This window comes from Nylanderia fulva, unplaced genomic scaffold (genome assembly GCF_048542155.1).
Source record: "Nylanderia fulva isolate GAGA-0341 unplaced genomic scaffold, ASM4854215v1 Scaffold36, whole genome shotgun sequence".
NCBI classification, from domain to species: domain Eukaryota; kingdom Metazoa; phylum Arthropoda; class Insecta; order Hymenoptera; family Formicidae; genus Nylanderia; species Nylanderia fulva.
In genome coordinates, this window is record NW_028190433.1 from 1,881,460 (window position 1) to 1,895,068 (window position 13,609).

General features: G+C 30.6%; 1 protein-coding gene and 1 long non-coding RNA gene across 2 annotated transcripts in view; both read left to right on the forward strand.

The window, feature by feature from the left end:
• Positions 1-13,609, forward strand: part of nAChRa7 (nicotinic acetylcholine receptor alpha7 subunit) — a 207,017-nt gene that overhangs the window by 116,363 nt on the left and 77,045 nt on the right. The window lies entirely within an intron of this gene.
• Positions 1,292-2,595, forward strand: LOC146722165 (uncharacterized). Its single transcript, XR_014925296.1, has 4 exons — positions 1,292-1,342; positions 1,564-1,719; positions 1,836-2,170; positions 2,242-2,595. It is a non-coding gene; the product is annotated as an uncharacterized LOC146722165 (long non-coding RNA).

Consider the following 13,609-nt stretch of genomic DNA (forward strand, 5'->3'; position numbering starts at 1 on the left):
CAGTTTCCAGCGAAATTACGTATGCCAACTGCAGTCAGTTATTATTGCAGCCATAACGCGATAAAAACAGCTTTAATATTTTTGTCACAGCGCAGTGACAAGTAACCTCGCCAATTCTAAATTTAATTCCGTTTTGCTCCGAGAGCAGCATTCTCATGGAAAACATGTATCGCGTTCCAAAAACTCCCCTCGCAAATCTCATTCCTCGAACTTGTCGGCGCGCTTTTCCGTCGCTTCTTTATGCAAGTTAAGACAGTTACATTCCGCTGTTTCACCGCAAAAGTAAGACGACGTGTCCGGGAGAGTGGTAATTGCGGCGTAATTTTGGATTTCACACAAAAGTGTCGCGTCGGCGAAAAGCATGCCGGAAGCGAGAGCACGTTTGCGAAGCCCGTTCTCGCATTATTCTTAATCGTGTCAGATCGCGTTCTATCTTCCGGCGAAATCTTGCGCTCGCTGTAAACCAAATCACGATGGTTAGCGGTAGTTTTCGGTCGCGCGCAGTCCCCGAGTTATTTCGAGCGGCTCGAGTGGAAGTAATCGCGATGAGCTCCGGCGCGGCTGAGTAACTCGCGACTGTACTACTTGCATCTCTCACGCGCGCGCTCGGTTACTTTGATTTCTACTCTATTCTCACTGCGCACATATTTAAGCCGCGCGCTGCAGCCATGTGTGATCCTGACTTTTATTTATCTCTGATATGTATCTCATCAAGATATTGTTTTGTCCCTCGTAGCAAGTGCTTCTTCGAACGGTGCACGAACATGCAGCAAATTTCATTTAATGTGTCAAATTGTATATATACATAAATGCGGAATTTCATATATCTCTGGTAAAAATATTTTAAAAATATAATATAAATGTGAAATAAAAAATTGTAATCAAGAGACACGGTAGTGTCTCGCGACCAGTTAAGGGCGTAGCCGAGACACCGTGTATCTTAACGCGAGTCGGACATTTGAGTCTTTATAATATTTCGAATTCTCAATAACGGCTGAAGCAATCGAGTTTATACTAGACTTAATCGATAGATTGAGTTTGAATTATATAATAAAAGTGTCTTTATTTCTGCTCTACGTGATTTGTAAGCAGAGATATATAATTGCAAAGTCGAAATATGAAAAATTTCTTTTAAGAAACGTCCCCGTCATCATTATTATCATCATCGACCACGCAAACATAGTAGTATCGTGCTACACGTATTCACACGTATACAACACATGCGCACACATATATCACACGTACACAACACATGAATAGATGCATGTATTGGAAATGTCCATCTCGCACGTTTTACAACAGACGGCGACAGTTGCCCTCCGCTATATTGACAGCGTGCGGGGTTAGATATTTTCAATTTTCAATTTCAATTTTTACATTCAATTTTAATGTTATTATTTGCAAATTTATTGTCATAATAATTTATGTGCAAGTTTACAGTCTGTGATACAAAATCAGATATTTTGCTATTATTTCAATAATATTTCAATTATATAAATGCCTATGTATGAGTATGCATATATTTTTAATAATTTTCTTAATTAGCTTCTATATTTTTTTCAGTTGTACATCAAGCAGGTAGCATTATCAGCTCACTTGTGAGCATGGGTTGGGCAATGGCTAGTTATCATCGCAGCATTCGATTAGCTTAACAAGATAAATCTAATATCAGTGCTATAGGAACCATTTTACAATTTTTCTGGCATTTTCTTATTGCAGGTACATATATATCCAATAATTAATATACAAAATTAAATATTATTCATCACACACTTTGTATCAAAATAATATATTTTTTAAAATTTATTTAATCATTTTTATCATTGTGATTGTAGTGGCAAGGATCTTATTGCTCAGTGTCATTGCAAGCATCTGGCCTGTATATACCATAATATATTGCGTAATACATTGGCTAAGTATGACAATATGGATTTTGATAGATTCCCGTGGAATATTGGAATTTTGTCGGACTTACAGTCATCCACCACATATGCAGCCTACAATTAAAGAACGCATTTATTCCATATGATTTGCTTCCGTTATTGGAATATTTAAAATAAAAATTTTATTAATAAATTTCGATGAAATAATTTATAAGAGGTTGAAGAAACTATGAAACAAATTCAGTCTCATAAAAGGGTAGTTGGAACAATAGTGGTGAATGCAGAAGGTATTACATGAGATCATTGACATGATTTACTTGTAGTTGTAAACAAAAATTTATAAAATTATCTGTTTTAGGTATTCCTATAAAGTCAACATTAGATAATACGACAACAGTTCAATACGCAGGTTTGATAAGTCAATTGTCAGATAAAGCTCGTTCTGTCGTACGTGACTTGAATCCAACAAATGATTTAACTTTCTTGCGCATACGTAGCAAAAAACATAAAATTATGATGGCACCAGATAAAGAATTCATATTAATAGTACAAAATCCAGTTGATTGATATTTAAAAGAAACAAAAATATATTTCAAAGTTAAGATTTATTTCTTTGGTTGTTAATTTAATCTGTATGCTACATTGTGGATGTTAATATCTATTCAATTAAATAAAGAAAAATAAAAGAATAAAGCTTAAAAATTATACAAAATGCAGTATTTAATTACTAATCTAACAAATTATGAACTTTTAGAGTTTTTAAATAGTGCTTTCTTCTTTGGTAACAATATTATATTTTTAAGTTTGATAATTATGAAAATATGTATATATAGTAATTCATGGCATGTTTATTTTTGTATTTAATACAATTATAAATGTACATTTCTCATCAATAAAATATCACAGTATCTTTTTTATAATTTAATTTTAATATTGAGATTGTTTTTATTCAGTGGAAAAAAAATGTGTAGTTGGTCCCTATTAATTATACATACATATAAGAGTGTCGCACAAATAATTCTATGCAGTCTTTTTAAGATAATATAAAAATACTTATAAATATAATCAATTAAAATACATATAATCAAAATTGTATGTATTAAAATTCAATAGCATATAAAAAAGATTTTTTGAAATTATATATATATAATAAAAATTCAACATTTTATATATATATATATATATATATATATAAATATAAATATATATTTATTTATTGTATATCATAAATATATATTTATTTATTTATATTTACCTATCTTTTTTTTATATATATGGTAGAAATACAATGTGAGTTATTTTATTTTGCAAAATTTTTGAAAGTTAAACTATACAATGAAATTATTTCATATAATACCGAGATTCTTTTCATAATAAAGATTAAGAGAGAGTTAGATTTTATCATAAGATTTATAAAAGTCATAAGATAAGGTTAATTGCATATTGTATAATTTATCTCTCATTTTTTAAAGTAAATAAATATCAAATTTACATTGCTTGAACTGGTGCGTTTGAAGTATGTTGTCTTTTTGAAAGATGCAAGACAATATAGTACAAAAGCATTGCTGTAATTCCCAAGAAAAAGGAAATGATACAAATAATAAAGATTATATTAAAGTACTAAGCCTCTTTAACTGCAGGAGGACAAGCATATTGCCATAATAAATTTGCTGCAATATTTTCAAAAAAACAGATAACATAGAAAGATAGATGTTTTCAAAATGTTTTGCTATCTAGCATTGAGATATATAAAAATGTGCACTATGCCAATAACGGAAGCAAATAATATGGAATAAATGCGTTCTTTAATTGTAGGCTGCATATGTGGTGGATGACTGCAAGTCCGACAAAATTCCAATATTCCATGGGAATCTATCAAAATCCATATTGTCATACTTAGCCAATGTATTACACAATATATTATGGTATATACAGGCCAGATGCTTGCAATGACACCGAGCAATAAAATCCTTGCCACTACAATCACAATGATAAAAATGATTAAATAAATTTAAAATAAATTTTTAAAAATATATTATTTTGATACAAATTGTGTGATGAATAATATTTAATTTTGTATATTAATTATTGGATATATATGTACCTAAAATAAGAAAATGCCAGAAAAATTGAATTTGCTTATTTATTTAAAGATGCTTATCATATACAAAAATGAATGATATAATCTCTAAAAACTCACCTTTAAAAAAAGGTAAAAAAAGGCGACCAGTTAAAGGCACACCATTAACAAAAATTATCCATTGCAAACCCATGTACAATAGAATTGTATGAAAAATTATCGATTATAAACCAATGTACAATCGTAACAAAAGTAATGAAATAAAAAAAAAATTGCGCCAAGTGAAAGTAGAAACTTGTACCAGTGGAAAATTAAAGTTGCAGACATATATAGAGTCGTATAATGAATCAATAAAAATTTAAATTTGCAAATGTAGAATTGTACCATAAAAAAACTTATCTTTTAAAAAAAAAGATAAACAAGATGCCAAGTCCATGCTCCATGTGAAAAAGTGTTAAACAAAAAAGTATTTTTAAGTAAAAAAATCTATCAATTGACAAAAATTTATGTTCTAAAATTAATATCTCTACAAAAAGTAATGTCCAATTATTGCGCGAATAAATAAACATTTTTTTAAAAAATTAAAATTTAAAAACTTATGCAAATTTAAAATTAATATAAAATAAAAAGAAATAAAAAAATTTTAGTTAAAAAAACTTGGCTCGCTGCTAAATAATATTCTAATGATATTAAAATTAAATTGTTACTTTTAAACTCATTGCAGCGCGCCCAGTTTTTTTAACTAAAATTTTTTTATTTCTTTTTATTTTATATTAATTTTAAATTTGTATAAGTTTTTAAATTTTAATTTTTTATAAAAATGTTTATTTATTCGCGCAATAATTGGACATTACTTTTTGTAGAGATATTAATTTTAGAACATAAATTTTTGTCAATTGATAGATTTTTTTACTTAAAAATACTTTTTTGTTTAACACTTTTTCACATGGAGCATGGACTTGGCATCTTGTTTATCTTTTTTTTTAAAAGATAAGTTTTTTTATGGTACAATTCTACATTTGCAAATTTAAATTTTTATTGATTCATTATACGACTCTATATATGTCTGCAACTTTAATTTTCCACTGGTACAAGTTTCTACTTTCACTTGGCGCAATTTTTTTTTTATTTCATTACTTTTGTTACGATTGTACATTGGTTTATAATCGATAATTTTTCATACAATTCTATTGTACATGGGTTTGCAATGGATAATTTTTGTTAATGGTGTGCCCTTAACTGGTCGCCTTTTTTTACCTTTTTTTAAAGGTGAGTTTTTAGAGTATAATTTACTAGTATAAATATTCCAATAAATTCTATCAATTTTAATTGACCCAAACTAGCAATTTAGTTATTTGAAAGACTTTATATAAATGTCAAATATAAAAATAATTGTTATAAATGATTTTTTATTTAATAATTTTTTTATTAAATTTTTGACGCAAGATGTAGAACGTAATATAATTGTTTTGGATAGCATATGTATTTTTTTTGCTATAGCTACACATTTTATAATTTCTATATGCCAATCTATCTCCAATATCTGTCATGTCTAGATTGAAAATTGAATTACGCATTTCATCGCATCGAAACTTGCGTATACGAAACATATTCCGTGTCTCGTCTTAATCGTATCGCTCAAATCAACTGTGCAAGTGTGTTAGGCGTAATAGACATATCTAACTAAAGTTGCTTGAACAGTAAAGCCTTGGCAGCGCATTACATGTTCCGAAATTTTGGATTGCTTCCGATAGTGACAGCTGGGTTTACAGTTACCTTCCAGTATTTGAACTTTCAAACCAATGTTTTATGTCGCTTACAGAAAGCAACTATTCAAAAAGGTCACGAATTTTATCGTTGTACTCGCGTCTCCGTACTGCTAATGCGTTCGTTTGCACGTTTCATTAAGCTATTAATTGGCCTGTAACAATGGACTATTAAGTTTATCCAACCACGATCGTATCGATTCTGTCGATAGCACTGTCCGATATTCTGTTATGTTGTACACTGCAAATCTGTGGATTTACATCGAAGAAATTAATTATGCACGCTAAGTCGTCCTACATGTATGAGTGACACATTACATGGAAACACAATTATATTCCCTGCACACAACAAGCATCTTGATTTAATGCTTTACTTAAACAAATCCGGGATGTAATCTCTTTTTGAGGATCCTAAAATTCAGCGGAGCATTATTATTCCGATGCTTCAATCGGAAGTGAGAGAGTAGCATCAATTATTAAACTGAATCACCATAAGTTCTCATTTCCCATTTTGTGATATTATGACATCATCCCATGTAAGATAAGATTTACGTATGCTTGTATCACTTTAACGATGACATAATACAATGCGCCGAGGGACGCTATCTTTCTGACGTTTACTCGCAGCTGTCTTCCTTTTCTCGGCGCAAATTTTTAATCGCGCCGTCATAAATATCGGAATATACGGCCCCAGACACATTTATTATTGCTGATCTAAACGAGAACCGATGCGCCGCGTTAACCGCGTGTTTGTGCGACCGATACTGATTTGCTGTGAGATTCGAAACCGGTGCGGTTTTAATCTCGAAATTGCGGATAACATCGCTTCTCGATAAAACCCTGCCGTGCGAAAGATCGATTAATTACGTCGTAAATTGGCTCTTGCTGGAAAAATATCGCGTCTGACGTTTCTCGGATTTCTATGTACTTTACTTATAGCTCCGCTGACGAAAAATTTTAGCATATTCCTTTAATGTAAGTCAAATTGATCAGTGACAATATGATATTTAAATTGTTTAAAATTACTACATGTTGTGTATAATATATTATTCAACGGTTTACATTTATGTTAATATGAATATGTATATATTCACAACTATATTAATAATATTAGTAATAGAATTTATCGTTTATATAATGTAACTTTTATAAATTCTTATGAATTAAGCGTGTGAGTAATATTTACAAAATTGTAAAATCATAATTTGTGCATAAATTCTTTACGCAATAAATGGAACGTCGCGAACTGGCGCTTTTCAAGTTTATGTAATTTTCATGGACTTTGTCAAAGTACAGCGCTCATCCTGTTTAATCTCTTTTTCCTCTAATTTCATCAACAAGCGATTTTCTTTCCACGAAGGTACTAATGCAGTTTGCACGTTTTATGGCTACGAGACAGATTAAATGTTTATGGACACCCCGTAGTTATCGAATTATCCTATACGCCGATACGCGGAATCGAGACGTTGCAAAGGAAAATGTAGTATTGGAATATTATTGATTATCGCATCTCTCGTTGCTTGTAATTGAATTCGAATATCGAGCTCGGCTGAGAAACCAGTTCGACGAGAACGCGATTGTGAATGAGCGTAGATAATAAACGGACGCTTCTCGCATTGGCGATCGCGGATGGAGAATTAGCGTATTTAATTATATTAATGCTGGGATGAGAGAGATACAATACTTCACTAACTCTACAAACGAAAGCAAAACTAAGGCGTTGCATTGGTTTGTATAAATCATGCATACGCGTTGCACTCGTGCAGAAAACTGAATTACGATTCGTCATTTTACACGACACCATTTATTGTGTGTGAAAATATTTAATTTAATTATTAGGCGCGTGTAAATTCAAAAATTAATCAGAAAAATAGGCCAACTAAACGAGCAATATTATATATACAATACGTTAAAATAAAAATTATTCAACATCCAAAATTTCCTTACTCGTTTAATGGATCTATTATCTCTTATTAATTATTGTATGATAATTTACAAAATTGTGTTTTGATACTTTTTGTCTGCTAACTTTTTAAGTTCTTTATTCAATATGTTGTTAAAAAATATCATTATAAATCATTAGCGGAGAAATTGTTAGAAAAGTGCAAGATGCATTATACTCCATTATATAATCTGTTCGATGCACTATTAACATCACACATTTCGTGATGGAAATTTTTAATCCACCCTGCTTAACATCTTCCGTTACTTTCCATCTTCAGTTATACATTAGCACCCTGTTATACATCGCATTTCAAGCGTATCAGAGATCAACAACGCGGACGTGCGTTTCCTTTCTTGGACGTAGCTGCAACCCTCATATACCACGTTGCACCGAAGTGCACAGCCACCCTCGCTTTCTCCCTCCATCCTCCGACTCCCACCGTTGGTTCGCGCGATCGAATCGGAATTGAAACCCTACCCCTTTTATACCACGGAAGAGAGAACCGCCATCACTTGGCGAACCAATCGGCGTGTGGCCCTTTTCAACTCCAAAGCAAATAAAAAGCTTGCGGACAGAGGACGGATAAGGCAAGGCAAGGGAGACAAAAAAAAAGAGACTAAAAAATAAAAAAAATAAAGTATCAGGAAAGGAGCTTTCCTCAGCAATTTACTCCATTGAGAATTTTCCACGAATGTGTCATGGCAATTTTATGTAAATATAGACAAGCTCTCATCCGGTCGAGAGATAAAAAATAGGATAAGCCGAAATGTTTGACAAAGTCTCATAATAATAACAAAATGATATTGAAGTTATTGCTATGAGTGGTTTATAAATTCTGTATACGTAACTATTAATATAGCGAAAAACAAACCATAATACTTACACACGCGTGCGTTAAGATAGTATAGATGATTGCATATATAAATTGAGAAAGAGATTATATAAGAGTGTCGAGAGAGAAAAAAAGAAGAAAAGGAAAAAATACGGAAAGAGAATTATATTAAAATAAAGAAACCAGTCTTTTTTTCCGTGATGCTTCTCGACATTGTAATTATAACGCTTTTCTTACGGATTAGGAACCCATTAAGCTAAGTAATAAAATTGTGTAGAGGATCGTGGAACGTGCGGTAGAATGAGATTCTTGTTTAAGTTGCTCGTTATACTTACAGCACATGCCGTACTATAGGTTAGATAAAGTAAACAATATTTACATAGTGGCGTATTCACAATTCTTATAAGTCTCATGTAATATAAAGGATTTCTATGCAAGTAGAAGACAAAAATAAGAAAAAACCTTGACTATTAATGGCCTAATAAGTATAAAATGGTAATCATGTTTAATAACGCATAGAATATGGTAAACTATATTTATCGCTCATTAACGGTTTTAATAATTGCAAAAAAATATAAAAAAACGTGCGCTTTATTTTTTACTTTTTTCTGTTATATTTTTTCTACCGTTTTACTTTGATTGTAAAGCGATTTTTAAAAATATACTGGAAGTTTACGGCAAAATAATTACACGCGAACATCTTTGTGAAAAACGTTTGAATTTGCTGATACAATCTTAAAATATTCTAAATATATTGTGAGTATTATTTATTTTTTATAATTTTTTTATAAAATATACAGAAAAATAATTAAAGATGTATATTCTGTGAGAATATAGGTCAGTTTATTTTATTTATATATTCAATGCAATTTGTATGCATTTTTAAATTGCGCCGTGAACAAAACTCTAAGATTTTTGTATTGTCTAGTATAACACTTGTGAATGTTTCAATTATACCAAATTAACTACATAATCTTAATGCTTGAAATAGTTTTCCAAGAATGTCCTAACCACTTCCATTGTCTTTTGTAAAACGCAAAGCGGCTTTAAAGTATACTTTACATTTACTTTAGCAAGACACTAGTTATGTCTGATTGTACTTATGTAGTTAAGTATTACCTTTATTATTTATTTTCTCGAACGTGATGCTACCGCCAGTACGGTAAATGTAATTAGCAGTTACGCCGGGGAACTCATTTTCGGGAACAGGATCTGCGTCAAGCTAAGCTTACACGGTCTTATTACGCGGCTTATTTCACTGCGAGTTATGCCGGCAAAACGCACTCTCGAACGCAGACACGACGAAAATTAGATTAGCGCTAAAGGTGCAGAATTAAGGGGCTGGAAAGTTAACGCTTTGCATCTTCCGCCTTCTTCTACGCGAACACAAGTTAACTTTGGATCTGACTTTGTTAGATTAGATATAATGAATCAAGCAAAGTATTTTCCAAAATGATAATACGTAGGAAGATACAGAAAACTTATATTATTAGATTATATAATTCGTACAAGTCTAAGCGTAAAACTTATTAAAACTTGATATAATTTATGCATTTTAATTCAATATCCACAATTTGTCATACGCAACTTTTGTGATACAATTGGCCTTAGCTCCGCTAAGCCTGACAATTCGCGCACGTGATAATAATGTAAAAAAAAAGAAACGAATTTTTTTCACAGGTCAGGAAGTAAAGAAACACTTGAAATTATGCTACTATCCCGTATAGAAGATAAAAGAGCTATTTTTACAAGTTTGCCGTTCCTTCCATTGTACGCGGTTTAACTGGCGAAATAATTCTCGAGAAATAAATGAAGGGTGTAAAATTACACAGATGCGAAAGGTGGGCATGATCTAATATCTGACTATTTATATTCTTTTGCGAGAATATTACAAAAAAAAAAAAAAAAACAAAGTATATTATTTTTTCGTCGAGTTCTTGAGAAGAGAAAAGAAAAATTATGATCATAATTTTCAAGTAAAGCATCGTTTCAGCGAAGGAATGTAAAAACAACATAATTTTTATTGTATTTATTATGTTATACGCTATTGTACCTTCAACACTTGGTGTGTTCACTTGTATATATTTATCATGAAATTAAAAATGTAAATGTGTCATATTAACTTATTCAGTTCAAGTAAATTGAATTCTAATTCTTTGTATTTAATTTACACAATCAACCTTATAAAAATAAAATATACAAATTTGTCATCATCGATTCTGCAAGTGCATTTCAAACATTGTTAATTTTGAAATTATTTTGCATAATATTGTCTACGATTATAAAAACATAATATTTTTTCTATTGTCTCAGACATGAGTCTATCTTTGCCTATCTATGTGTGATATGTACAAGTACTGAGAATTACAAACTTTTAATTAGCATCTCGAAGCGAGCCAAAGAACAAGGAATACGAAGAAAGACAGGAAGGCTGCAAATAGAAAAAGTTCCTTGTTCGTTTAACAGAAATCACGTTCACGGCTCGTTTACGGTGAGAAATACCTCTTCTTTTCTTCCATTATCCGGCTTTTTTTTCATGAGCGATCACGTCATAATGTGGCGTGTCCTACCGCCACCTTCGCGAACGATATTTCCGCATCGTCTCACTTTGCAAAAGTTTGCGCGAAACCGCAAAAAGAGTTAAAAATACTCTATCCAACGTGCGAAAATAATTTCGCGGTTCGTATCGTTTATGATAGAATTTACGCTGCGTTGCTTCCAGAGAAATACATCGAAAGGGACTGCACAGTCATAAAGATTTTACTTATATAATATAAGCTTCAAAAAGAAGAAGCAAAAATTAAATAATATAAATGAAAGTAAAAGGTTGAAAATAAATATTTGCTTATTCTCTTATTATAAGCAATTGTATCAAGAATATTAAAATGTTGCCCAAGTTATAATAAAATCTAATTCGCAAGGTTTGTGACATTTAAGTGGAAGAAGAACTTATTAGAGAGAACAACAGCCGATAACTTTACAGGATGCTTACGTAAGCAGAATACTTGGCTAACTGTCTGATTGTTCGATGAAGAGCAATTCGCTGATGGATATTTCGGCTTCAGCATAACAAACGGGTTGCCAGAAGTTATCCGACTTAGCAGCTGCACCTATCTGAATTTGCGGACGTCGCGGAGGCGATGACATTGATTGACGTATAGTTTTCGCTTCCGCTAAGTTGGGAAGTCTATTGGCGTAGAAACATAGAACATGATGCAAAGCATGACGAAATCCGAACCAATCTCAAGATTTAGTTTTTCTTAGCGAAGATTTAAGAGAGAGAATTTCTATAGCCTTATTACAAATTAAATATCTTCATAAATGATAATGATTCAATTTGGATTTCTCTCAAAAAAATATTTGAAATTTGATTCCATGTGATCATTTTTACTCTTTTATATCTTTTAATAATATATAATATATATTATATATAATAGAAGTAATATCAGTTTTTTATATGCTCTCTCTCTCTCTCTCTCTCTCTCTCTCTCTTTCTCTTTATATATGTAAAATATAATTCCTATAATACAGATAAAAATTAATAAGTAATAAATCAGTATTTAATTATAATAAAAAATTGGATTTATAAAAATCTTAAAATCTTTAATCAATATGTAATTCATATACCATTATTACCATCATTTCTACCATTATTATCATACTTTTATGATCTAGAAAAGATGATAAAAGTATAAGAATAATGTATGATAATGATAATGTACGAATTCGTATATCTCCATTGTAAAGATAAGAAAAAAGTGGCTGTTGTATTTCTCCATCTTCGCTTATGATAAATTTACATTGTCGCGTTTATTTAATCTTATTAAACTATACTATGCGACTTTGGGCAGTATGATTTATATTAATAGCAGTTGCGCGGTTGCGGAAGCGTCTTAAAGTCTTTTTAAGGAAGGCGTTGGGTCCCTCTGCGCGATGGCATTGCGGAGACGTAAGCGGAATTTACTTCGTCGGCAAGCATAAACTCGAACGCGAAACCACCGATCGGACTCTCGTGTCTAACCGGAAGTTACACTTGTTCTCGGTCATGGGTCGTGGTTCGTTCTCGTCTTCCTATCTCTCTACCCTTTCGCGTTCTTACTCCTATTCGCTATCCCTTTGTTTCGCGCGGTTTTGCCTGGCACCTGTTAGAGTTTTAGTTGTTCTCGATGAAATTCAGATACCGTATTGAATCTGAATGTTCTAACGTTAGATCTTATAAAAAAGAAATTTTTCATTCAAGATTACAAAAAAAAACTATATGTTCTATTGATATAAGAAAATAAGTTTATCTTTTTCTTTCTCTTTTAAAAAGTTAACTTTAAATTTGAAAAGTAATACCACTTTAATCTTTTAATAAAAGAAAATTATTAAAATTTTTATGTTAAGAAAATTTGATTTTTTTTAGATAAGTATAGCAGTTAATTTTTTATCAAATATTGAATTTAAATACTAAATATAATATGATTTCTATGCATAAAATTTGCTGCACTTTTTTTACGCAATTTTCGCTTACTATACTTTATTGCTGTATAAGAAAATTTAAAAAATTATTTTATCAATTTTAAAAAAAGATGATAAAAAGACATTTTTTTTATAATCTTAAATTAGATAATTTTATAATTATCTTTGAAAACTATTTAGGTAACTATTCTAAATTTCTAATAGAAAACAAACTCCTTAATCTCTCATTTATCAAAAATTATCTCATTTTAATTCATTTTCTTTTACTAAAATTTGTTTTTCTATTTTTGATCACTAGACTTTTAACTGCTATTAACAATGATAATGACAATATCATTTATGCGATACTATATTATATGCAATTATATTTTACTTTCTTTTTAAATGAGATTTCAATAACTTGTTAATGTTTTAAAATATAAGATAAAAATATAGATACAGATATAAATTTCACTATTCCATAGATGAGTTTACTTGTTCAAATTTTATTATATCTCACTCGTATATAGATTAAATTTATATTCGCGGTTTTCTACAGTATTTTTAACATTATATCAAGCAGTCTGTATAATATGAAATATATATATTATACAGTCACTAAATTTCCGCGATATATTGTAACTATGTACAGATGCACGGATG